Source organism: Mustela putorius, unplaced genomic scaffold (assembly GCF_011764305.1).
Source record: "Mustela putorius furo isolate JIRA1106 unplaced genomic scaffold, ASM1176430v1.1 tig00000179_pilon_pilon_pilon, whole genome shotgun sequence".
NCBI lineage: Eukaryota > Metazoa > Chordata > Mammalia > Carnivora > Mustelidae > Mustela > Mustela putorius.
The window spans coordinates 12252207-12275872 of record NW_025421305.1 but is presented as its reverse complement, the minus strand read 5'-3'; the positions used below and the strand labels follow the sequence as shown (position 1 = coordinate 12275872).

Sequence of the window (23666 nt, the reverse complement as noted above, 5' to 3'; positions counted from 1 at the left end):
CCAGTTGGAGGGCAAACTCTCACAGGAGAAAGGCACGACCTCCCAAGAGAGTTGGAAAGGGACAAGCAGAGATACCACTGAACAAAATCTTGCTCTGACCACTTCTAGTGAGTTGGGACCACAAAGGGTGCAGGTAGGAGGAATCGCAAGTGTCCCCAGTAGCACGACAAAGTGAAATGTCCCAGATGCCACTATATAGCTCACTTAAAAATGCAGAAGACTGGGGTGCCTAGGTGGCTCAGTGGGTGAAAGCCTCTGCCTTTGGCTCAGGTCATGATCCCAGGGTCCTGGGATCGAGCCCTGTATCGGGCTCTCTCCTCCGCAGAGAACCTGGTTCCCCACTCCTCTCTCTGCCTGCCTCTCTGCCTTGTGATCTGTCTGTCAAATAAATTTTAAAAAATTAAAAAATAAGAAAAAATGAGGAAGATGGGGAATTTCATGTCATGCATGTCTTACCACAATTTTAAAAAGATGTGTCACAAGTGATTGCCTGGGGATTTCATTCCAGATTTTTCTTAGAGTCATGCAGTTAACTCATTAAGGGGAAAAATCCATTTAGATTTCTTCATTAATGACAACAGTGGCATCCATAATACAGGTGAACTCACAAAGGAAAAAAGGCACCGTAAACTTGGAAAAGCTGGTAAGAGACTGAAAACTTGTTAAATCCCCCAAATCACGAACCTCTGCTCAGATTCCTTTGAACTAGGATCTTAGGCACACACAATCCCGGTTCATCTTTAAAACGTGGTTTTTGGTTTTCTTTCTGAATGTGTCCTTAGTTCACCCCCGAAGGTAAATTAACCTGCATGAAATTGCAAAGTTATTCAGCAACTGCTTCTCTGATGTCGGGGCTGGAAAACATCAGAGGGCTTCTGGGTTCTCTTGCTACCCAGGCATCCAGTCCCAGGGAACACAGCCTCCTTCCCAAAGAAGGCAGCTTCTCACCTGCCTGAGGGGCTCTGGTGAGGCACTGATAAAATTTCTGTAGTAAAGGTGGCTCGAAGGCTGGTTGTATTAAATTACCGCTTAAAATGGCAGGTGCAGTAAATTATTTAGTGAATCTTCTGCTATAGCATGTGGGCCGTTGTTTTCTTCAAATTAAAAATGAAGAAGAAGAAAAAAAAAAGCAATTTCAGTGACTCTGCTCAATGCTTTTCAAGCCTGTGGAGTTTCATTACCACCTCTATCCCCAGAAAAAAAGCACGTCACTCACAGATCCAGGAGCCGAAAGGGGACGAGCTTTCCAGAGGAGTTCTGGCTCAAGCACGGGGACAGGCTCCGGCAGTCACGAAAAGGTTTTTGCTGGTTCTGGGAGTGAATGAGGCCAGACATTTGAGGCCACTCATTGGCACCGAAAGGGACAGTAAGAACTGCCCAGGAAGAACCTGTTCCTGCCCACCGGCTCACAGGCTTTCTGGAAGGGGGAAGGGAGGAGCATTTCTGGAGATGCTGAACTTGAGTGCTCTGCACCTTTCTCTGAGACTTCACACTCACTTTGCACAGGAGCTACAACTCAGCCTCTGATGCAGGTGGAGAATGGCTCAGAGTGAGGACACAACTTACCGAAGTGAATCCAGATGGTAACATTTGGGACTGGAGGACTCGAGAGCTCTCCCTCCTTCTGTCCAACTACCAGCCCCATTCTGTAACCCGCGGAGGAGGTGGTTTTCAGTTCAGGGGGACTGTATGAGGTAGAAAGCAGCAATGCAGTGCAATGCTGCTAAAACGAAATAAAACAAAACAGCAAGAACGCCCTCAAGGCCAAGTGCTTACTGCTTGTGTTGAGTAATTAATGGGGAGCCATTGAGGGTGTATGAGGAAGGGTGTGCCCATGCCAGATCTTGAGTCTGGAGGGGCAGACTCAAATGGAAGGATTTTGGAAGAATGCCAATGGTGTGGCAGTGAGTTGGCTGCCGGGTTTAGACTTTCTCTGTTTTCTGAGCAGTTAGAATTTCTCTTTTCTGCACATATCCCTTCGTAGGAGGAGGCAGAATGGACAGCTGGTCACTAGCTCTGCCAAGATCTGCCTCCCTGTAGCTGTGTGATTTGGGGTAAATTACTTACCCTCTCTGAGTTTATTTTCCTCTTCTATAAAATGGGGAAAATAATATGCATCTCCTAGGGTTATTGTGAAAGATACGGGAGGAAAAATCCATGTAACACTTGGCAGAGTGTTGCATATTTCTAAGTGACGGGAGCTATTATCACTGTTAGGAATGGACAGTAGTCTTTGCTCTTTCAGTACACCATGGTGAGCAGGTCTGACCAGAATCGAAACTGCAAAGTAAATGAAATTAACCTCTGGTCTCCCTCTATCGCTCCCATCTATACCCCCAAGCTCCAAAAACTCATTTGGCTGCAAAATGTGACCTGAAGTCAAGGGAGCATAGCAACAGACTTCATGTTACTGTGAAATGCATTCATTCTGCTGCTGGGACTTCGTGTGTTTGATGACGGGGCCTCGGCTATGGTGCTCAGGTGTTCGGTCAGTCACTAGTCTAAAAGTGGCTGTGAACGTATTTTAAGGATGAAATTAATCCCTGTAATCAGCTGCCCTTTATTTTTATTTATTTGAATTTTTCCTTTTAAGTAAACTCCACACCACACGTGGGGCTCGAACTCACAACCAGAATCAAGAGTCACGTGCTCTACCGACTGAGCCAGCCAAGTGCTCCTTAGCTGACTTGAAATGAAGATTACTCTCAATAATGTGGGTGGGCTGCCATAAAAAAAGATCTCAGCCTGGGGGGCCTAAACAACAGAAATTTATTTCTCACGGTTCTGGAGGCTGGAAACCCAAGACCAAGGTGCCCATAGCTTTGTTCCCTCCTGAAGCCCCTCTCCTTGATTCGTAGATGCCTCCCGCTTCCTGTGGCCACGTGACACCACGTGTATTCCCACCCCCCAACGCACCATGTTACTTCCTTTTCCTATAAGGACACCAGTCCTGTTGGATTAGGGCCCCAAATTTGTGATCTCGTTTAACCTGAATTATGTCTTTAGAGACCCTATTTCCAAATACAGTTAGGCCTTAAACATATGCTTTTGGGGCGGACACAATTCAGTCCAGATCAGCCCCACCCAATCCACCAAAAGTCTTAAGAACAAATATTGAGGATTCTTGAAGAAGATGGAATTGATGCCTCAAAACTATAACACAGAAATTCTGAGTTTCCAGCCTCCTGTTGCAAATTTTGGACTCACCAGCCCCCCACAATCACATAAACCAATTCCTTAAATCATATCCCTATCTATCTATCTCATACATATGTGGTATAGAACATAAAATATATACTAAGGGGCAGGGCTGTGCACATACCTGCCTTCTGGTCCCCCTCAGGCTCTCCAGACTGCTGTCGAGCAGCTGAAGGCCGAGCACCTAAGGACTCAGGGTGGAATGCTCTGGGACCAGAAAGAATGTGGGGGAATGTTGGTTCTCCAGAGAAGTTCACTGAATATAAGTCCTTAATCAATAGGGACGGGTCCTTTGAAAGTGAGTCCCATTTGAGTCCATGGAAACTCCGTCATGTTATTTCCCTCGATAACACATTTTCTCAGTCTTCAATGATCAGTCCTTCCCACCACCCTCTCTTGCCCCCTGGACTTACAAATGATTTCAGTTGTGACTCTGAGCTACTAATTAAGTCTGTGGAACACAGTGAATTTCCTGCTTCCAGCAGTGCTATAGAAATCGACGCTTTTGCTGGTGACTAATCTGTCTGAATATATTTATTATTGCGTGAAATGTTAAAGCTTTGTGAGCATTCTAAAAACATCCTAAGAATACCTTGATAATGAAACATCTCCCCCATGATGGGCCTTTTCATGGTCAGGAGAATGTCTCATACCAAAGGAAAGCTTCCGTCTGTGTTAGGCACATCAAAACAAGCCCTCAAAACCAGAATGCACAAATGTGCTTCCATATTTGCATCTGTGGGGACGGGCTGGATTGTCCCGTAGCAGCAATCTCCTGCATTTCCTCAGGGTGCCCAGTAAATGTCTGGTGAATGAACGAAGATTGTCCTCTCTCCCTGCTCCCATCCATGCTGGATTTAGTTTTGAATGAAGGGGAACCATTCCTTGCCTACAGGGAGCCCCCTTAGGTCTTGTGAGAAAAGTGTGGTGACCTGTTTAGGATAGCGTCCAAAAGAACTCCCACTGGGATGACCACTCAGGCACTGTCTTTGCCAATGGAAGAGCCAGCCCTGCTCTACTCTGGCAATCTGTGGCCAAGGTGGGAAAAGATTTCTTCTGTGCAAACATCTCTCTCTGGCAGCAGTTCAAGTAGCTGAAATTTCACCATTAGGAGCAGTATGGGGTGGGGGGCTGACACTCACCTCTCCGTGCGTGGGAGCGGACACGTGAAAACGTTCAGAGGGGAATGGCTGATCCAGTCCTCGCAGGGAGAGGGCATTGCATAAAGAGCAGAGATGGTGAGGAGCTGGGGAATGGGAGGAGAGGTCTAAGCACAGGGCAGGAGGGGCGGGTGTGAGGGTCCGAGCGTCCGGAGAACAGGTGTGAGCTTGTGCCTGAGTGAGAGATAATGGGCACTCTCCGGAAGACATGAGGTTTCCTGATTAATGGTGCATCTCCCCCATGAAGCCAGTGCAGCCCTGGGCCAAGCCCATGAGCCAGTGAGGCAAGGAAGCGCAGCCTGGAGAGGCAGAGGACTTGGGAAGAGCGCCTAAGGTGGGAAAAGTGGTCAGGCTTTGGAGAACGACCGGCCTAAGGTTCAAATTCCAGCTCCAGCATAGCCCTTGCTACGCACGTGTTCTCTGTTGTCTTTGAACCTCAGTCCTTCTCTAAGTGGGATTTACCACATCTCACAAGGCTGATGTGATGACAAGAGAAAGAGGGGCAGCTGGGTGGCTCTGCCGGTCAAGCATCTGCCTTCGACTCAGGTCATGGTCTCAGGGTCCTGGGATCGAGTCCCACATTGGGCTCCCAGCTCAGTGGGGAGCCTGCTTCTCCCTCTGCCTGGGCTCCTCCCCCTGCCTGTGCTCTCTTGCTTTCTCTCTCTCTCTGTCAAATAAATAAATAAAATCTTTTAAAAAAGGATTTAGGAGAAAGCACTTCTAATGTGGTAAAGTGCTGTGCTCTAGGCATGGCAGGTGACAAGTGCTCAGTGACGTGAGCATCCTTTTATCCCTTTTCCTGCCCCGATTTCCTCCAAGCTCACCTACACACACACACACACACACACACACAGAGAGCACAATAGAAAATTCTTAGTCTTATAAAAGGACCATTCTTACCTTAGGGTCTTCAGACATGTTTTCCAACTTTGAGGGTCACGGACCACAGTCAGAGATAGATCTGAACAGAACCACATGTGGGCTGGTGGGGGAGGGGAGGACGGGCAGAAACACGGACCTCCACCCCATCACATAGAACACGCAGGAATCACAAACCCAACAGCCCTCTCCCATGTGCCAGCGAGACTCCTCCACAGATGTGCCAACGAAATGAAGGAGAAGGTTCATAGTGGCACTGTTTGTAAACACCCAATCTGGAACCATCCCCAGGTCCACCAGCCCCAGGCTGGTGCACACATTGTGACGCAATCACAGGAAGAAATGCACACACCAGCAGGACAAAATCTCAAGAACACAGCCTTGAGGGAAAGAAAATCCCCGGAGAACTGTTAGGAAGAGCTCAGAGGCAGACTACGCTACACTCTATTTTTCCTGATGGGTACGTAGAGGGTAAAATTCTACCCAAAGTCAGGGGATGATTATCGTACAAGTCAGGATAGCCGATGCATCTAGGGGAAAGAGAGGATGAGGTGAGGAGGGTCAGAGAACAGGTTTCTAAGGTCTCAGCTCTGTCCTAGATCCCCACCATAGTGTTGGAAATTCAGGGGTTTTCTTAGTCTTTAAAATAGAAATGGTATACACGTTGCTAGAGTTTAACAGTATTTACAATTAAAATAAAGGTTAAAAAATAAACAGAAATACATTAACGCCACACACCAGTACACACATTTACATATCTCTGTGTGTCTGTGTGTGTTTATACTAAAATGAAATTTTCACAAAGAAATCAACCTTTATTACATGAGCTGTACCCCTGTATGTCTCTTCCAGTCTATTTGGTTCGATTCCATTTTTTAATGCAGTTGTAACCTACTAAACTGTTTTCAGAAGCCCCTAGTGGATCACGACCCATAATTTAAGAACACTGCCTCAGACCGATGATAAATATCAACATTCCCCCTAGCCTAGATGAGCAAAGCTATTTGAAATACTTGGCAAAGCCCAATGTGGCAAAGACAGAGCTTGTTCTCAGAAGGGAGTTACTGCTTTTGATCAGCCATTTGCATGTCAATGGCAGAGCTCTTCCTCTGGGAAGCCTGTCTGGTAAGTGATTGCAGGTTACGGTGGAGGAATGGGGCACCCTTGTCATCTGATTCAAACAGCCCAGGAAGAAGACCGCGGAATGCAACAGTTTGGGGGCTGAGTCTCTGGAGTGCAATCACAGTGTTTCCAGGAGACAAACCGAAGTGTATCATCAGGAAATATACAAGGGAAGCTACTTACTGATGCAGCCGGGAGTGAGAATTGCTGCAGGCGTACCTAAAGGACAGGAACGCTGAGATGAAAATGGAGCATAACAGGGCATCCCATGGAAGACCATTTTGTCCTGTCGCGGTTGGCAAATTATGTGGAGGGAGCAGCTTGTGGATGAGAGAGCTGCTTGCTGGCCAGATCACAGAGCAGCAGTAGGAACAATCAACAGACAACCAGTGAACACTCCTTTTGTGTCCAAATTACTCAGAATGTTCCTCTCCAGTGCTACGGTGTTAGCGCTGCTTTTAAGATTCAGCAGGACCCTGGGCAGAGCCAACTCTCACAACTCAGGTCCATGTGAATCATGCATTTGCTCTAAGAGACCACACACCTGCTTGGATGGCCTCACGCTCTTCAGGACCCCTGAAAGGGATCTGGCCTCTGGCTTTCTTGCAGTCTCCTAAGTTCAGCAGATGGTGACTCTCTCACAGGCTCTAGAACCCAGACTGGAGTGGGAGCCAATGGGATGCCGTCTCGGAGGCTCCCAGTCCGTCTAGCAAAACCTCATATGGCTATTTCCGATACCTCTACCATGAGCTAGTCTCAGGTCCTTCTCCAGGGAGTGACCAGAGTTGGGTAGACTCTGGGTGCACGTAAGTTCTCTGGGACATTCTGTTCCAGCCTTGAAAAGGCAAATGGATGGAACATCCAGGCGCTACCATGGGAGAAGTCAGAGTTAACTGATGCCCTGTCCCTGCCCTGAATCAAAGAAGGCCGAGCAGGTGGGCTGGGGAGATAGGCTCCGAACTTTCGACGTCAGCTGCCAAAAGGCAAGGGAACCATCTGGGCTGTAAAAGGTCTCTGTCATGGTGATGTCAGGGTGGTCGGAGTCCTGCCTAATCACAGGGGCAGTTTGCAGTAAGACAAGGGCAGGAATGAGAGAAAATGAGAAAGGAGAAATGACTGAACTCTCATGTTCCTCTCTTTTCTTGACAATCACTGAAAATTTAGAGCCAGAACAATAAATCTTAAGTTCCTAGACCCTTTTCATCCCAGTGCTTCTCTTCCTAAGAGAAGAGAGATGTTCTGCAACATTATCGGCACTCTGTGAACCTCATATTCTCTTCTATGTGGAGGAGACCATCCCTGGGTGCAGCTGGCCCATAGGCACTCAGAGCCTTCCTTGGGCATCAGGGTATATTGCAAGGCAGGAAATTAGGAACCTTCTGTCATTTGAAAGAATCCATGAGGGAGGTCTGCTGAGATGACTTGAAAGGTGTCTCCTTCATCCCCAGAAAACGTTTTTTTCATCCCCGGAAATCTATTAATGCTTCTTGGTTTGCGTTGTGGATAGAAGGTTGCAATGTTGCAGGTGTGTGTGTGTATGTGTGTGTGTGTGTACATCCGTTTGTGTGCACATGTGTCCACAAACTGGAGACAGAATAAGCTTCTGCGAAAGACCAGAAAGGAATGGAAATACAGTCCGTTAAGCAAATGTTGACACAATCAGGAGCCAGGTACCACCGCCGGTTTTAGATCAGGGGGCTCTCTCTCCCTAACAGCAGGGGCTCTTGGTTCTTAGCCCAGCCTCTTGGTCAGTAATGCCTGCTTCTAACCTACTTTATATAAAAGACTTATATATACATTTTAGGTAGCTCCTTAAAGGAAAATCAAGGTTTGAGAAGCTTTCTGAAACAAAGACAATGATTCACAGGAATTTCACTGTTCTTGATGATACCAGAAATTAAGCTGCAGTAGATTTTTCGGATCCTACTTGTAAATGCGTCCAGAGGGTAATTAGCCATGAGCACATCCAATAACTCTAATAATTGAATAATAAATAAGCATCGAGTCAGCACAGACCGTGTGTGAGGGAGCGAGGCCAACAGGCTGAGCAGCACCTCGCAGAGTGGCACGGAGGCAGGCTGATCCCGATCGAAGAGGAAATATTAGCACAACCCTCTGTAGATTTCCTGACCTTGGCACTGGTCCAGGACAACGCAGCTGCACACAAACTCCTAAAGGCGCACCTAGCACACGCCACTGACCTCCTTGCCACTCTAAATGAGCCTGCTGAGCATGTGGCGGTTTTAGCGGGGGCTGAAGACAGCTGCTGGCGGGTGCGGCCCAATTGCCTGGAGTACTTAGACCATCACAAAATTGGATGGATTCTGACTTCAGCATCAATCAGCCTCTTCCCTGGGTTAAAAAAAAAAAAGTGCATGTGTGAGTGTGTGTGTGTGTGTGTGTGTGTGTGGCAGGGGAGTGGAATTAGGGTACTGAGTTAGAAGAATTAACATAATGGAAGGAAATGAGGAGCTACACGGAGTGCACGAATTCATTGCCATATATAACTCATTCCTGGAAAATTGTTTTTTCCTTTATGATTCCTGGCAGTGATTTGGGGCATGTCTGAGGCTCCATTTAAACCCGAAGTAAGTAAGGGAGAGGAGAGTGGAGCTCCTTCAGTAAAGAGAGATCTACAGGCAGCCCCAGAGTTGGGAAGGCATGGCTGGTACGTGCGTGAGCTGGAATGCGTCATTCACACGTGTCAGGGGAGCTCAAGGAGGCGACACTACCTAATTACAGCGCCAGCCTCCCTCTCCCAGGAGCTTCTATCAGGGACACCATGGCCCCTTTAATAGAAACACCTGGAGCTTGCCTGTGCCCACGCTCCTTTGGAGCCTATGAGAGGGAAAGAAGCACAGGGTCAGCAAATTGTTGTACATTCTATTAATGTTGTTAGCATGTCCTTCAAAGTAGTGACAAAGCACCAGGCAATCTTTAGAAATGGAAGATGCCGTCTCTGTTTCAGTCCACAATGTAAAACTCAACCAGGAAAACGGTTCTTTGGACAGGCATATATTGACCTAACACTTTCCTGTATTCATTTTACACACTTAGCATAGTACTCTGTACCCAGGGCTTTTGGTAAAGGTTGTGGCTGATGATTGGAGGGGGAGGGAGAAGGGGGAAGGGAAGGAGGAGATAACGATGATGATGTCTTGGAATGGCTTGATGCAATCTTCTGCAAAAAGGATGGATTACATTATCTACGTTGTGTCTTGTCATCTATGAAAAAAACACCTTGCTGGTCAGTCCCAAAATTCCGTGAGTATTGTGCCTCTCAGTATTGTGCAAGTAAAACTGGGCTGGTTTTATGAACCCATATAATGGGTTTTAGATTACACAAAGCCTGTTTCACCATTAGACAGCTTGTTAACAGTGGAGGGAGCATGGTGGGCAGAGAAAAACCAACTAGGCAGAGCCCCTGGTGGAGAACAGGTCCTTGAATAACAAGTCCGCCGGTTTCATTGCTAAATTCACCTTTTCTACGGAGAGGCGAAGAGTAAGAAAGCATCAAAATAGTGATATCAGGGATAGAAGAGCCCACTCCTTCCTTGAGAAGGGAGAATCACACACCCTTAAACCATCAGGAGATTGGAAATCAGCTCCCCCCCACCCCCAAGAGGTACAACTTGTTCTCTCTGCCAGTGGAAATGAGCAAGTTTTGAGTGTCTATGGTTTATTCATCCCTTCATTTATTTGTTCATTCAACAGACTTTTTTTTTTTTTTTTTTTTTACTGAATCTGCTAGGTACTGTACATGATCAATGCCAAGCCAACCGAGAAACCGTCAGGGCCCTCAAGGAGCCTGCAACCGAGAAGAGTCTAAGAAGTATCCATATGTTACTATAGCACAAGGCTGGGTGAAGGGAATGTCTTGAGAGAGATGCAGTGAGGGCTTGTAGGTGGTAGAGATATGGCAAGAGGACAATCTACCATCTCCATCTTTGCAGGAGAGTGGAGGCAGGAGAGGGGCCCATCAGAAGAGATCAGGCACATTCAGGGTGGTATGGCCATAGACGAGAGTGTCCCATCAGTAAGCAGAATCCTGTCTGCCATGGCAGGTATAAGGGCAGTATGTTAGCCTTCCCTACCTACAACCCCCCTGTCCCCTCATCTGGACTCACTATTTGTACCCTCTTAAAGAAACAAGTGTGACTTTGGGCTTTCGGCTTTGTGTTTCAGGATCTAGAAGTGTGAGACTACTCCAAGTGGTCTTAACATTTGTGCAGTCAGAAGACAAAAATCTCTTATCACAGGCCAAAAGCCCAAAGGAAGGACAGGGTAACCCGACTCCATGCTGACATTTCTGCATTGTCCAACTTGCAAAGTGTTTTCTAGGTTACCTACACTATGGGCACTCAGGGCGAAATGTCCCCGTGTTATCAAGAAATAGCAGCATTTCAAGCCCTGTCATTACACACACTAAAAATATCAGATCTCATGATCTGCCAAAAGGAAGAAAAATATCAACCTTCCTTATAGGAATACACACCCACTTGTCACGGTCTCTCAGTGTTACCTTTGTTTATCTTCCTCACTTCAGGTTTTTACATTAAAACCCCAGAATCATCTTGATGAATTCATGTCAGCAAACCTCAAAAAATCACAGTCTTTATAATAATATGAGGACCAGTGTCTCTTTATGGGCACCGGATACGATACATGGCTCTTCACCTTGGAATGGCTCATGATCCGGACTCTTCAGAAAGAGCTGTCCGGGGGTGCCTGGGTGGCTCAGTGGGTGGAGCCTCTGCCTTCAGCTCAGGTCATGATCTCAGGGTCCTGGGATCCAGCCCCTCATCGGGCTCTCTGCTCAGCACCAGGGAGCCCACTTCCCCCTCTCTCTGCCTGCCTCTCTGCCTACTTGTGATCTCCGTCTATCAAATAAATAAATAAAATCTTAAAAAGAAAAAAAGAGCTGTCCGGTGTTAGTGTCTGCTAAGAGTTTCTTTTTTACGGAAGAAAGGAAATCAATCTGCGGGGTTACCATCAACACTGATGTCAAAATGCCAGTTGGAAGTTGAAAAATAACAGAAAAAATGCCAAGAACAATTTTCCTTCCCAGATGTCCTGATGGTTCTCAAGAATACACGGAACTCCCCCTTCCAATCAAAAGTATGGGCTGGCCACAGAGAGATAAATAATCTGAGGAGGCATTTTGCCCCTTATTTTTCAGGTATACAAGTAATCCCATGTTCAGTATAGAAAAAAATAGAAAACACAGATACATAGAAAGAAATAAAAACAGTCAACCAAATTTCTACTGCCCAGTGAAAATCACTATAAATATTCTGGTGTATATTTATCACTGTAGACTGAATGTTTGTGTCCCTCTGACCCCCACCCAAAGTCACCTGTTGAAATCCTGACCTCCAGTGATGAGGAGGTAGGGCCTTTGGGAAATGATAAGGCTATGAGACTGGAACCCTTATGAATGGGATGAGCGCCCTTACAAGAGAGCCCCCCGAGAACTCTCTCCTCCCTTCCACCCTATGAGGACGGACGGGAAAGACTGCCATCCAGAAGTCGGAGAGTGGATCCTTACTAGATACTGAAGGTACTCTTGCCTTGATCTTGGACTTCCTGGGTTTCAGAACCAGGCAAAATACATATACGTTCTTTATAAGTCACTTTTTCTATGGAATTCTATATAGCAACCCAAACTATTAAGACAGCCACCAAAACTTGTTCATTTCAAAACTTTGTGTGTGTTTATTTTTTAACAGGATTCATCCTATATTTAATATTAGTGACCTACTTGTCTCTTAATAGGTTATGAATATCTTCCTATGGTTATGTGCGTGCGAGCACACACATCGTTTTATTATCTCTAACGGTTCAGTAACTCTATTCTCAAGATGAACTGTAATTCAGTCCTGTATACTACTGGACATTTAGGTTACTGGCAACTTTTTGCTCTCAAAAGACCATGATGAGTATCTCTGTATGTACATTTTGCATACTTGTCTGTTACTTTCTTAGCATAAACTCATTAGAGTAGAATTGCTAGGTACCCTTACTGAAAACATGTTACTACGTATTTTCAAACGGTCCTCCAGGATACTGTACTGACTTGCACTTTTAGCCACAGTGTCTAAGAGAACCTCTTCCCCTAGACCCATGAAAGGCACCTCTGAAAATCCTATGTGCCCTCTTTGCCCTTGGACTCCCAGCCCGGACACACTCCTTTCCCGACAGCAGCTGACAGAAAGGGCTCTGTACCAGGCGTGTGCTCCAGACAAAGAAAGACGGGCAGGAAGCCATGAACTAGAAGGATAATGGAGAGGCACTGTCAAGACATAGTGAAACTTTGCTCTGGAGAATGAAAGAAAGAAAGAGAGAGAGAGAGAGAAAGAAAGAAGGAAGGAAGGAAGGAAGGAAGGAAGGAAGGAAGGAAGGAGAAAGGAAGAAAAGGAAAGGAAAGAAAAGAGCAAGATGTCAGCCTTAGAGTCATGTAGTTCAGTTCTTTCCTTCCTTTCTATTTTAAAAGAAGCAATGCTTTCTGTTTAGCACGGCTCTTCTGAAAAAGTTAGATTACCCCAGCAAGGTTTTAGCTTCCAACCCTTTTCCTAGATTCGAGGACAGTTAACATCTGTGTGCTTTTTCATAGATGATCAGAGCAAATCCTCCCCGCTACTGCATGACTTAGGGCAGGTACCATCATCCCCTTCGCTGTGGTTTAGGACTGACGAAATTCTGGTCCCTCAGGCTCCCCCAGCTCCCTAAATACTCTTCTCTTTCACTTAACATGTAAGACTTGGAATAAATACACATGAGCCCCAGGATGTGCAGTAAAAATTGCCTTTTTTTACAGGATTTCTGCTATCAACTTTGGTCACACTTTGACCTTCTCCTAATGAAGGGGACAGCCCAAATAAACACTGAGATCTGGTCCCAGCTCTCCGGTGGATGTCATGACATTGACTGCGTTAATGGGACCCTATTCATTGTATGAGTGACTCTCTAGGTCATGGTTACTCATTTCTGAGGAGATACCAAAGTTTGGACAGTGCTCTAAGGGCCCTGTGGTGGCTGATTTTTCTGTCAACTTGGCGAGACCATGATACTCAGCTATTTTGAAAGTAGTTTTGTTTTTTGTTTTTTGTTTTGTTTCCAACGAATTGACATTTAGTATCAGCAGAGCTGGAGGGAAGCAAATTACTCTCCGTAAGGGAGGCAGGCGTCATCCAATCATTTGAAGGGCTTCATTGGAAAAAAACTGACCTCCCCCAAAGATGAGGAAATTCTGCCTTCAGACTGCCTTTGGACTTGAACTGCAGCATCAAATCTTCCCCGTACCCGCACAGGCTGCTCGTGTGCCCTGCAGATTCTGAGCTTACCAGTCTCCAAAACTGTGTGAGCCAATTGCTTCAAATAAACTCACTCCAATTCTCTCTCCTAGACAGATAGACCGACATATTGATGATATAGATATAGTTACAGACCCCCGTTGGTTCTATTTCTTTGGATAATCTTAATAGAGGCCCATCATGAACTTGGGACAGAGCTCTCTGGTCAGGGTTTTTCTCTTATCTACTGTCACTTCCAAATCCAAGAAGCAAGCATAGGTGAACTCCATACCTTCCCACTTTTCTAAGACGAGTTGAAATGACAAGGATAAGAATAGTAATGTCCTAAATGCTGTGCCAATTTCACAGCCCAACCCTAGGAGGTTGGCCTATGAGTCCACGTTGGCAGAAGAGGAAGATGAGGCCTAGGGCGGGCAGGCTGAGCTACCAGCTGCTAACCTTGTAAATGTGACCCCGCTAAGGAGTCTGAGCAGCTCCAGGTGGCAGGCCTGGGTCCTGATCCAGGTTCACCTGACTTGCCTGACTTCCAAGTTTAGGCTTTGACCTATCTAAGCCACGTTGCCTTGTTACGTAAGTGGTTTGGTATTTGAAAAAAAGTTCAGTCCCCAATGGCCATGAGCAGGACTCTAAATTCAATTCTCTTTACTTCTGAGCGTGTGAAAAACCGCCCAAAGACTGTTCCAGGTTCTGAACACGCAAAATGTGGTTCAGGCAGGAGAGAGAGCGTTTGCCAGAGCCGTGGGTCAGAGCTGTCAGTTTCTCCACCTGGAGAAGGACTGAGATGCTCAACGTCTCCCACTGACTGTTTCTGAACCTCTGTCTTCATGACCAGCTCTGATCTCACTTGAAGGCTCATTATATGCAGAGCTGGGCTCCTGACTCAGCTCTTCCCCTGGCTCCCAGTGTCCCTATGGGGGCCGCCTTCTGGCAAGGTAGCCTGTTGGCTGCACATCCCGTTGGCTGAAAATATCTCTAGCACATTCCCCAGACCTGCTGTTCTCTCTCTGTTCACTGCCACACTCTCCTTCCTTCATCCTCTTCCTTGGCAGCTGAAATGAACCAGAGTCAGGCGCCAAGGGGAGGAAAAGAAGAGGAGGAGGACCAAGGCTACTCCTTTCCTCTCTTCTTCCCTCTCAAGTCCAGACACAGTAAAAACATAATAAGCATCTTTCAGCTTCCTGAATAGACACTACAGTAACTGTCACAAGAAAACGTCAATGTGTTTTCACACTCAGGGGGATAGAGCTGTAAGAAAGCCCTGTCTACCGCTGTTCGGAGCGTTGGAAGGGAAGACAATATGACAACAGATGCTGGACTGCTGTTTGAGTCTAGGCCGATTATAATATGAAAAACACCATTTGCCTTTCACTGGTGACGCTTCACGTGTTATGGAAGTATGCTCACCCTGAAAATATTCAATATTTTATAGCATTCTTTCCTCTTTTCCTAGGAAGGGTTTACAGAATCATTCTGCTTCTTCATTTCTACGGTTTTCCCCCTCCCCCACCGTCCGCCACGACAGAGGCAGCTGCTGTTGCCTTGGCAACATTACAGAATAAACTTGTTGCTTTTGGACCATCTGTACCCAACCTGAGCTCTGCTGAAGCGGTTTGTTTCCTTTTCCTGTTTGTCATCCGCCAGAAGTCAGGCTTCGTGTGTAGATGCTGACCTTCCTGAGCAGTGCTGTGAGAGCTGACTGAACTTCTCAGATGTTCTAGGAGAACTAGCTCAAAGTTTAAAAGGCTGATTCATTCCTTTGGATTCAGGTCTTTCCATAGGACCCTTGGTAAAATATATGCCTGCAACCAGGGACCCAGGATCCACCAATACATTACAGTGCAGTGGGATCAGTGCACGTTCTTGTAAACAGAATCTCAATGGACAGAATCACAGGACCACCATGGGAAAAAACAAATACTTCACAATGATATGCACTTTTTCCTGACTGTAGACATATTTTCACTAATTCATCTATTTGTCCTCTTCCAAAAGAGCGATAATGTAGTGATCGTAAAATAGTATTTGGATCTTAAACCAGATTGGGCAAATACAGAACAAGACTGAAATATTACCAACAATCCTGCTGCCCACAGACACCGTTACTATTTTTTACATTTTTTTCTTTTGTACCGCATGTTCCTTTAAAAATAATAATAAATTTATTTTATAAATACAATTTTATATCCTGATTTTCCTAATTCAACATACATTGGGCATTTTCACATGTTATAAAAATTAATTGAAACCTGATTTCTCGATCCCTCCCTCCCCTCTCTCTCTCTCTGACTTTGCAATATACTTATTATTTGTTAAAGAACCCAGTCATTTTTCCTACAACATGGATATTGCTAATTAGATCCCCATGATGTCATTTATCCTGTACCTCTGTCCCCCGTATTTCCTAATAATTGGTAGCTAAGTCTAGAAGTTCGGTCAGATGCACATTTGTTACTTGGCCAGAATGCTCTGCGGGCAGTGCTGTAGACCTCCCAGGTGACGCCCAGGACCTGGCTGTCTTTCTGTGATGTGAGCAGAGATACTCACTGCCCAGATCCATTACGTCATTAGGAATTTCAAAAAAGTATATTCTCATTTTACCATTATTTCTTCATTTGTGAACTAGAGTACTTTTAGGGTATCATTCATAGAAGAAAGGCGAGATAAAGGTCTAATTTATTCCTTGAATGCACTGGTTATCAAAATAAATGAATTAAGAGCCAAGCATGATCCAAAGGGAATATAATAGTTTTTCTAATATCACTACGAATGCATGGATTTAAACATATTTGTCGTGATTTAATCCTTTGCAGTTATTATTCTTAATGATACCTCAATTGTCCATCTTTAGCCAGCAGGGGCCTCTTCGCATTGTTTTCTGAATCTTTAGGAAGACCCTAGCATTTTTTTCTAGTATTTTTTTTTCATTACATCCTTACTTTCTGGTGTGATAAGATGTTCTAGGCTCATCTTAAACATTATCTGCTCCAGATCTGGAATTAGACATTTTTTCAAAAAGATCTAGTTTGCTTTTAAGTGGGAAAATTTATATGGAAGCTGTGATCTGGGTTTTAAAGTACTCATTTTTCAAAGGCTCTCTGTGGACAGAATTAAGAAACTTTGCTTTTGCTCTCCTTTTGCTCCTCCACTTCCTCCTTTCCTCTGCCTGCTCCTTAACATAAAATGTACCATTGCGATTACTGGCATTTGAATTCAAGATTACAGTATTTTTTTGACCTCATCAATTTTTTTAAAGGTTTTATTTATTTATTTGACAGAAGAAATCACAAGTAGGCAGAGAGGCAGGCAGAGAGAGAGGAGGAAGCAGGCTCCCTGCCAAGCAGAGAGCCCGATGTGGGACTCAATCCCAGGACCCTGAGATCATGACCTGAGCCGAAGGCAGCGGCTTAACTCACTGAGCCACCCAGGCGCCCAACCTCATCAATCTTAAACCCATGGCTCCTGTCTCTTACCCCATCAACCCCAACATAATTACTCATTTGCTTTGTCAACAATACACACACTTCAAATTACCCCAAACGTAATGGTGCAAAGCCACCAAACACACTGAGTGATGTCATAGTGTCTACGAAGTGGCAAATCAGAAGCAGCTTGGCTGCATGGTTCCTGAGTCAGAGTCTCTCATGAGATTGCAGACAAAATGTTAGCCAGAGCTGCCATCATCTGAAGGCATGACCGGGTCTGGGAGATCTGTTTCCAAGGGAGTCTATGTAAATGGCTGGACATTGGCAGACCTGGTTGCTCTCAGAGGGCTATTAGAGGGTCCTCATGACATGATTTCTAACTTCCCCCAAAGTGAGTATTCAAGATGGCAATGCCTTTGATGATCTAGTCTCAAAAATCACACTCTATCTTGTCTATCACGTTCTGTTATTACAAGTGAATTACCATGTCTGCTCATATTCAAGGGGAGGGCAATTAATCTCCATGCATTGAAAGGGCAGTGTCAAAAAACGTGCTGGCATATTTCTTTCTACTCTCTGGCTTACTGATTTGCATTGTAAATAAAAAATACACATACCTTTCCAAAGATGCCCCGAAATCATGGGGCAAAGATGCCCCATGAGCTTGAGTTCAGGATCTTGTTAACTAAATCAGGTCTTGGTGTGGAGATGCCTCAGGACTCCTAGAGTAGAGCTCCTTGAGTGTGGTTCCTCAAAACCTAAAGACCTAGATCTAAAAAGAAAAGTTATTTGCTACCTTATCATACATACTAACACTTAACATACAATACATACAACATACAATAGTGGGACAAGCACAGGATAACTACTTGGGACCACCCTCCCAACACACACACAGACACACACACACACACATTTTATTTATTTTTAAAGTCTTCCCTCTCTCTTTTTTTTTTTTTTTTTAAGATTTTATTTATTTATTTGAGAGAGAGAAAGAGAGTAGGGGAGGGGCAGAGGAGAGGGATATGCAGGCTCCCTGCTTGGAAGCCTGATGTGGGGCTCAATCCCAGGACCTTGGGACCATGACCTGAGCCAAAGGCAGACCCTTAACCAACTGAGCCACCAAGGGTCCCTATTCTTTCACTTTTAAAGCATAAATAACAAATACAACCCCCCCCCCCAAGATAAACACTTGCATGTTAGGCACAAATGTCTTCACATTTTTTTTAAAGATTTTATTTATGCCAAAATTAAATAAAAAATAAATTTATAAAAAGATTTTATTTATTTATTTCGACAGAGAGAGATCACAAGTAGGCAGAGAAGCGGGGGGGGGGGAGCAGACTCCCTGCTGAGCAGAGAGCCTGATGCGGGGCTTGATCCCAGGACCCTGAGACCATGACCTGAGCCAAAGGCAGAAGCTTAACCCACTGAGCCACCCAGGTGCCCCTCTTCACATTTTTTTAATCTATTAATACCACTTGAATTCACTCCATAACAGTATTTGGAGATAACTGTCATTTCCTTTTAAGGCTAATGGCCACCATTATATAGAGAAATAGATTTTATGCAACCAATCCCCTACAGAGGGATAATGTGGAAGTTTCTAGACTTTTAGTATTATAAATAGTGCTGCAATGAATAGCTTTATGCATATGTCTTTCTAAATTTTTTCCAGAAACTTATTTTTATAGCCATAATTTATTCCATGTTTTGAATAGATGTGTCTTAAAATATTTAAGGATACTTCCATTGTGGACACATAGGTTTTCTCTATTGATTCCACTGGTATAAGCAGTACAACAATGAATATCCTTGGAATGAAGTCATTGTTGACATTTCTGCTTATAGCACAAGAACAGACTCCCACAAATTTAGTTAATAGGTCAAAGTTGATGAATCTCTTCAGGCATCGATACATATTGTCAAATTGTTTTCAAGGAAAGGACACAAGTTTACCCTCTCTGAGTTGGTAAGTGCCAGTATCTGGCACTGGAGAAGTCCAGGCTTCAAGTCCTGCCTTTACCATTTACTAGTTGAATAACCCTGGACAAGTTCATTTTCCTGAGTCATGGCTTCCTTGTCTGGAAATAAAGAAAATAATGCTTATCTCATGGGTTTGCCATCAAGAGCAAAATAAGACATAAGGTTATGGATACACTTGCATACAGAAGCTGAGTATTTAGCATAGTGCTCGACATACTCCAAGCATGTATATGTTTGTTACTATTGGTCTTGTCGCCAGTAGATAAGAATGTCCGTCTCACAAAAGATTCATCAACACTGCATAGTATTGTTTAAAAATAAAAAGTGCCAATTTGATAAGCAAATGACGCTATCTTGTTTTAATTGATGTTTCTTAGAATTCTACTTCTAGTAAACATTTTTCGTTTATTAATATTTTTATTTCTGGGGTGCCTGGGGGGCTCAGTCAGTTAAGCATCTGGGTCTTGGTTTTGGCTCAGTCATGATCTCAGGGTTGTGGGATCAAGCCCTGTGTTGGGCTCCACACACAGTGTGGCATCTACCTGAGATTTTCTCCCTTTCCCTCTCCCTCCCCATCTGCTCCTCTCCCCCTTCACACCCTCTCCATCTAAAATAAATAAATGAAATCATCAGAAAAATATTTTTATTTCTTCTCCTGTATAATCTGTTTATATCCTTCATTTTTTTCCCATAGAATTTTAGTTCTTTAAAATGCATATACAACAGTTCTTTATCAGGAACACAACTCTTTTCTTGTCATAATTCCTACAAATATATCCCCTGACATGTTAGGTGTTTGTTTGTTTTTAATTTCAGTTGTTAGACATTATTTCACAGAATTTAACATTTTATGTAATCAAGTAGTTCCCTTTTTCCTTCAACAGACTTTTTAAATCTTAATGAAGGACTTCACTATTCCAAACACAATTATGTCCTCATCTACATGTTACTTTAGTGTTATTTGGGGCATGTATCTCTGCCTTGATGGTTAAGTTCATAGCCTAAAGAATTTTCACAAAATAGATGTTTCCATGGTATTAGTTTGCTAGGATTACTACAACAAGTACCATAAACTGGGTGGCTTAAACAACAGAAATCTACTGTGTCCCAGTTCTGTAGTAAGATATCTGATGTTAGCAGGACTGGTTCCTTCTGGAGGCTGTGAGGGAGAATCTGTCCCACACCTTTCCCCTAACTTCTCATGATTTGCTGGTCATACTGTGTGTTCTTTCACTTACAGATGTATTCTGCCAATCTCTGCCTTCATGTTCATGGGAGATTCTCCCTGGGTGTATGTCTCTGGATCCAAATGCGCCCTTTTTATAAGAACGCTAGTTGTATTGGATTAGAACTTGCACTAATGACCTAATTTTAACTCGACTACCTCTGGAATGACCCTATTTCCAACTAAGGTCACATTCTGAGCTCCTGGCAATTAGAGCTTCAGCATATCTGTTTTTAGGGAAACAATTTTAACCCATAACATTCACAAAATTAGAACACAGACCAAGAAACAGAATATACTTAGCTTTCCAAAACCAACCTTGTGTCTACTTCAGCCATAACCCTTTGGCAAGATTACCACTGCCCCTGGTCTCCCACATCATAGATTACCTTGTCTATGTTCTTGAACTTCATATAAATAGAATCACACATCATGTATTCTTTCACACATGGCTTTTCAACCTCAGAATTACATCTGTGGGATCCACCCATGTTACTGCATTGTTGCACGCAGCAAATAATTCACATTTTCATTTGTATGTAGTATTTAGCAAACAGAGGACAATAAGGTAGTTTACCCATTTTTTTTATTGTTGATACTTGTGTCTAGTTTGTAACCACTGTGGATATAGCTGCAATGCTGCAATGAAAATCCTAGTGAAAATCTCCTGGTGAGCACATGCTCACATTGCTGTTGGGCACACTGAGTGGACTTTCTGGGTCATAGATAGGGTATGGACATGTTTACCTTCAGCAGATGTTCCCAAACAGTTTCCCAAAGTGATCAAAATTTTTGGTTATTCCACTACTTTACCAACACTTTGGGCTGACTTGAACGAAATATTTTTGATGAAAAGATGATAATGATGATGATGATAGTAACTTCTCATTAAAGTTCATACAAAAACCAAGCACTGGGCTGGTCACTTTGCCTATGTTATCTCATGTCATCTTTAAGGTACTTTTCAAGAGCACTATTAGCTTCATTTTGTAGACAAAAAAAACTAAGCATCAGTGAAATAAAATACTCCGTAACAGTTAGTAGCAATATAGGGTTTAAATTACAATTTTGTCTGGTAACCAACCTCAGCGACTCTCTAGTCCAGATAAAATGTAAATCGTCCCTCCAGAGGTGAAGGGGAAGCCCTGAGCATCACAGTTAGCACAAGGGCATTGGTATGATGACTGCAGAAGGGCAGCTTAGTGGGACCCAGCTCTATATCTCTATTTGAAGGCTGGATTATGTCACCCTATTTTGGAAATATGTAGCATAAGCATCTGCTGTTAGGGTTAATTCCAAACATTTCTCAACGGGTAATTGTTTTGAGGGCTGATTCTGAAGACAGACGATGTGTTTAATATTCTAAAATAGAGGGACATAAACCAGTGTTTGGGTAGAGAGTTAAAGCAAGGGCTCAAGTCTTGGACCACAGAAGAGCAACCACAAGAGCAGGTCAATGGCATTGTCCTCACTTCTGATGTCAACACGCACTCCTCAGTCCCTCAGCCCTCTCTCCCAGGCCCAGTCTCCAGGCCATATGAGGAATACCTACCCTTGAGAACACAGCAGGAGCCATGTCCACTGTTTTCATGACTGCATGCCCCTCAAGGGTTACATGAATATCCATGGGAAAAATATTTCATGGAGCACGAAGAAAAAACATGCTGCCAAATAATTACCCTTCCACCAGAGATAAGAGGTAGACTCAAGTATTGAGAGGCTGCTTTAAATCAGGCACTGTGCCAGACACTTCCAGATACATCATCTTAGACTTCACAATGACCTTGAGAGACAAATATCTATAACCCCCAGGTGACCTGTGTGGGAACCAAGCCTCAGTGAGGTTAAGAAACCTTCTGAGGTATTACAATGAGAGAAACAAACGACATAATAGTTTCATTCTAACAGAGGATCTAGAAAAGAGAAATCTGGGCTTTTCCAAATTGTACATTGTGTCTTTAAGGAGTCTATGGGCGCATAGGCTTACATACATTTATTTATTTATTATTTATTTATAAAGACTTTATTTATTTAATTGACAGACAAAGATCACAAGTAGGCAAAGAGGCAGGCAGGGGGCAGGGTGGACAGGCTCCCCACTGAGCAGACAGCCCATGCGGGGCTCCATCCCAGGACCATAAGATCATGACCTGAGCCAAAGGTAGAGGCTTAACCCACTGAGTCACCCAGGCACCCGTATTTATTTATTTATTTATTTATTTATTTATTTTAAGTGAGGCAATGGAAGAACACTGAGTGCTTTCCCACTGAACTGCTGAAAGCTTGCTCTGGAAAATGAAAACTTCAGAAAAGCAAATTCAGGTATCATGGTCCAGCAACCCTTATTTATGAACCATGTAATGAGAGGTTCTAGGGACTTATCTCCTGTAACATTGTATCACATTATATGAGTTTCTAATCAGTTCAAATGTTGTTACCTTCTAGTTTTGTGTCACTGCAATTATTTTCAGAAAGTACAAAGTTTCCATTAATTAAAAAAAGTACCAGTTAGATGCAAACATTGGTTTGGTTTTAAGTTCAAGTTAAAACTAATGCCCGCCTTTGTCTTGGTTTTAGTAAACCTATGCATTTTTCTGCCCTATATTTTCATCTGTTGCTGTTTCAATTGCCTGACCAGGTCATAGACGTGGGTGTCCTAGGTGTGGGCATACTTTGCGTACATTACAACCCAAGCATTGAGAGTCATTCAGGATGGGACAGTGGGCTCATAGGTGTAACCCACACACACACAAAAGGCTGATCCATCACACACAGGTGATGGGTGACCTCTCAATAGAGAAACAGCTAAAGACAAGGGGAGACACAACACACTCAACTCTCCTGTGTTTGTGGCGAAGACTAACTAAGCCATCAGAACTAGTTCCCTGGATACTCTAGGACACTTGTGTGCTGCTTAGGAGCCTTTCTTCCAGAACCAGTGAGTGGGCTTAGTGCCCCCCCCCCACCCGTCAGCCCCATTCTAGAGAGGGAAGGCAGTCAGGAGACTGGAATGCCCCCTGCCTGCTGGAGCCCAGAAATGTGCTACTGGCATTCAGGGAGACAAGCAAATGATGTGGTGTGTGTGCTCCTAATCCCTATTCTAATGTCTCCAACAATCTAGTGGTTAATTAGCAATTTGCTGCCCACCAATATGCAAATGAATGATAAGCAGAGGCCCTCCACATCTGTAATTATTTTGCTGATTTACAAGCCACTTTCCTCTCTGTGTAGGTTTTTCTGTATGTGTGCATTCATGCATCAGGGATTTCATTATTTTTAAAAGCATACTCTGTGCGTTTCTATGCTTTAATATTTTCCGGCTTCAGTAATTACCGCATATATATATATGTATATACACATA

General features: G+C 44.0%; 1 long non-coding RNA gene across 1 annotated transcript in view; it reads right to left on the bottom strand.

Moving 5' to 3' along the window:
* LOC106006537 overlaps positions 1-23666 on the bottom strand; it is a 43557-nt gene that overhangs the window by 8668 nt on the left and 11223 nt on the right. The window contains exon 2 of the long non-coding RNA XR_001180639.2: positions 17712-17866. This is a non-coding gene — a long non-coding RNA (uncharacterized LOC106006537). The remainder of the gene's footprint in view (positions 1-17711; positions 17867-23666) is intronic.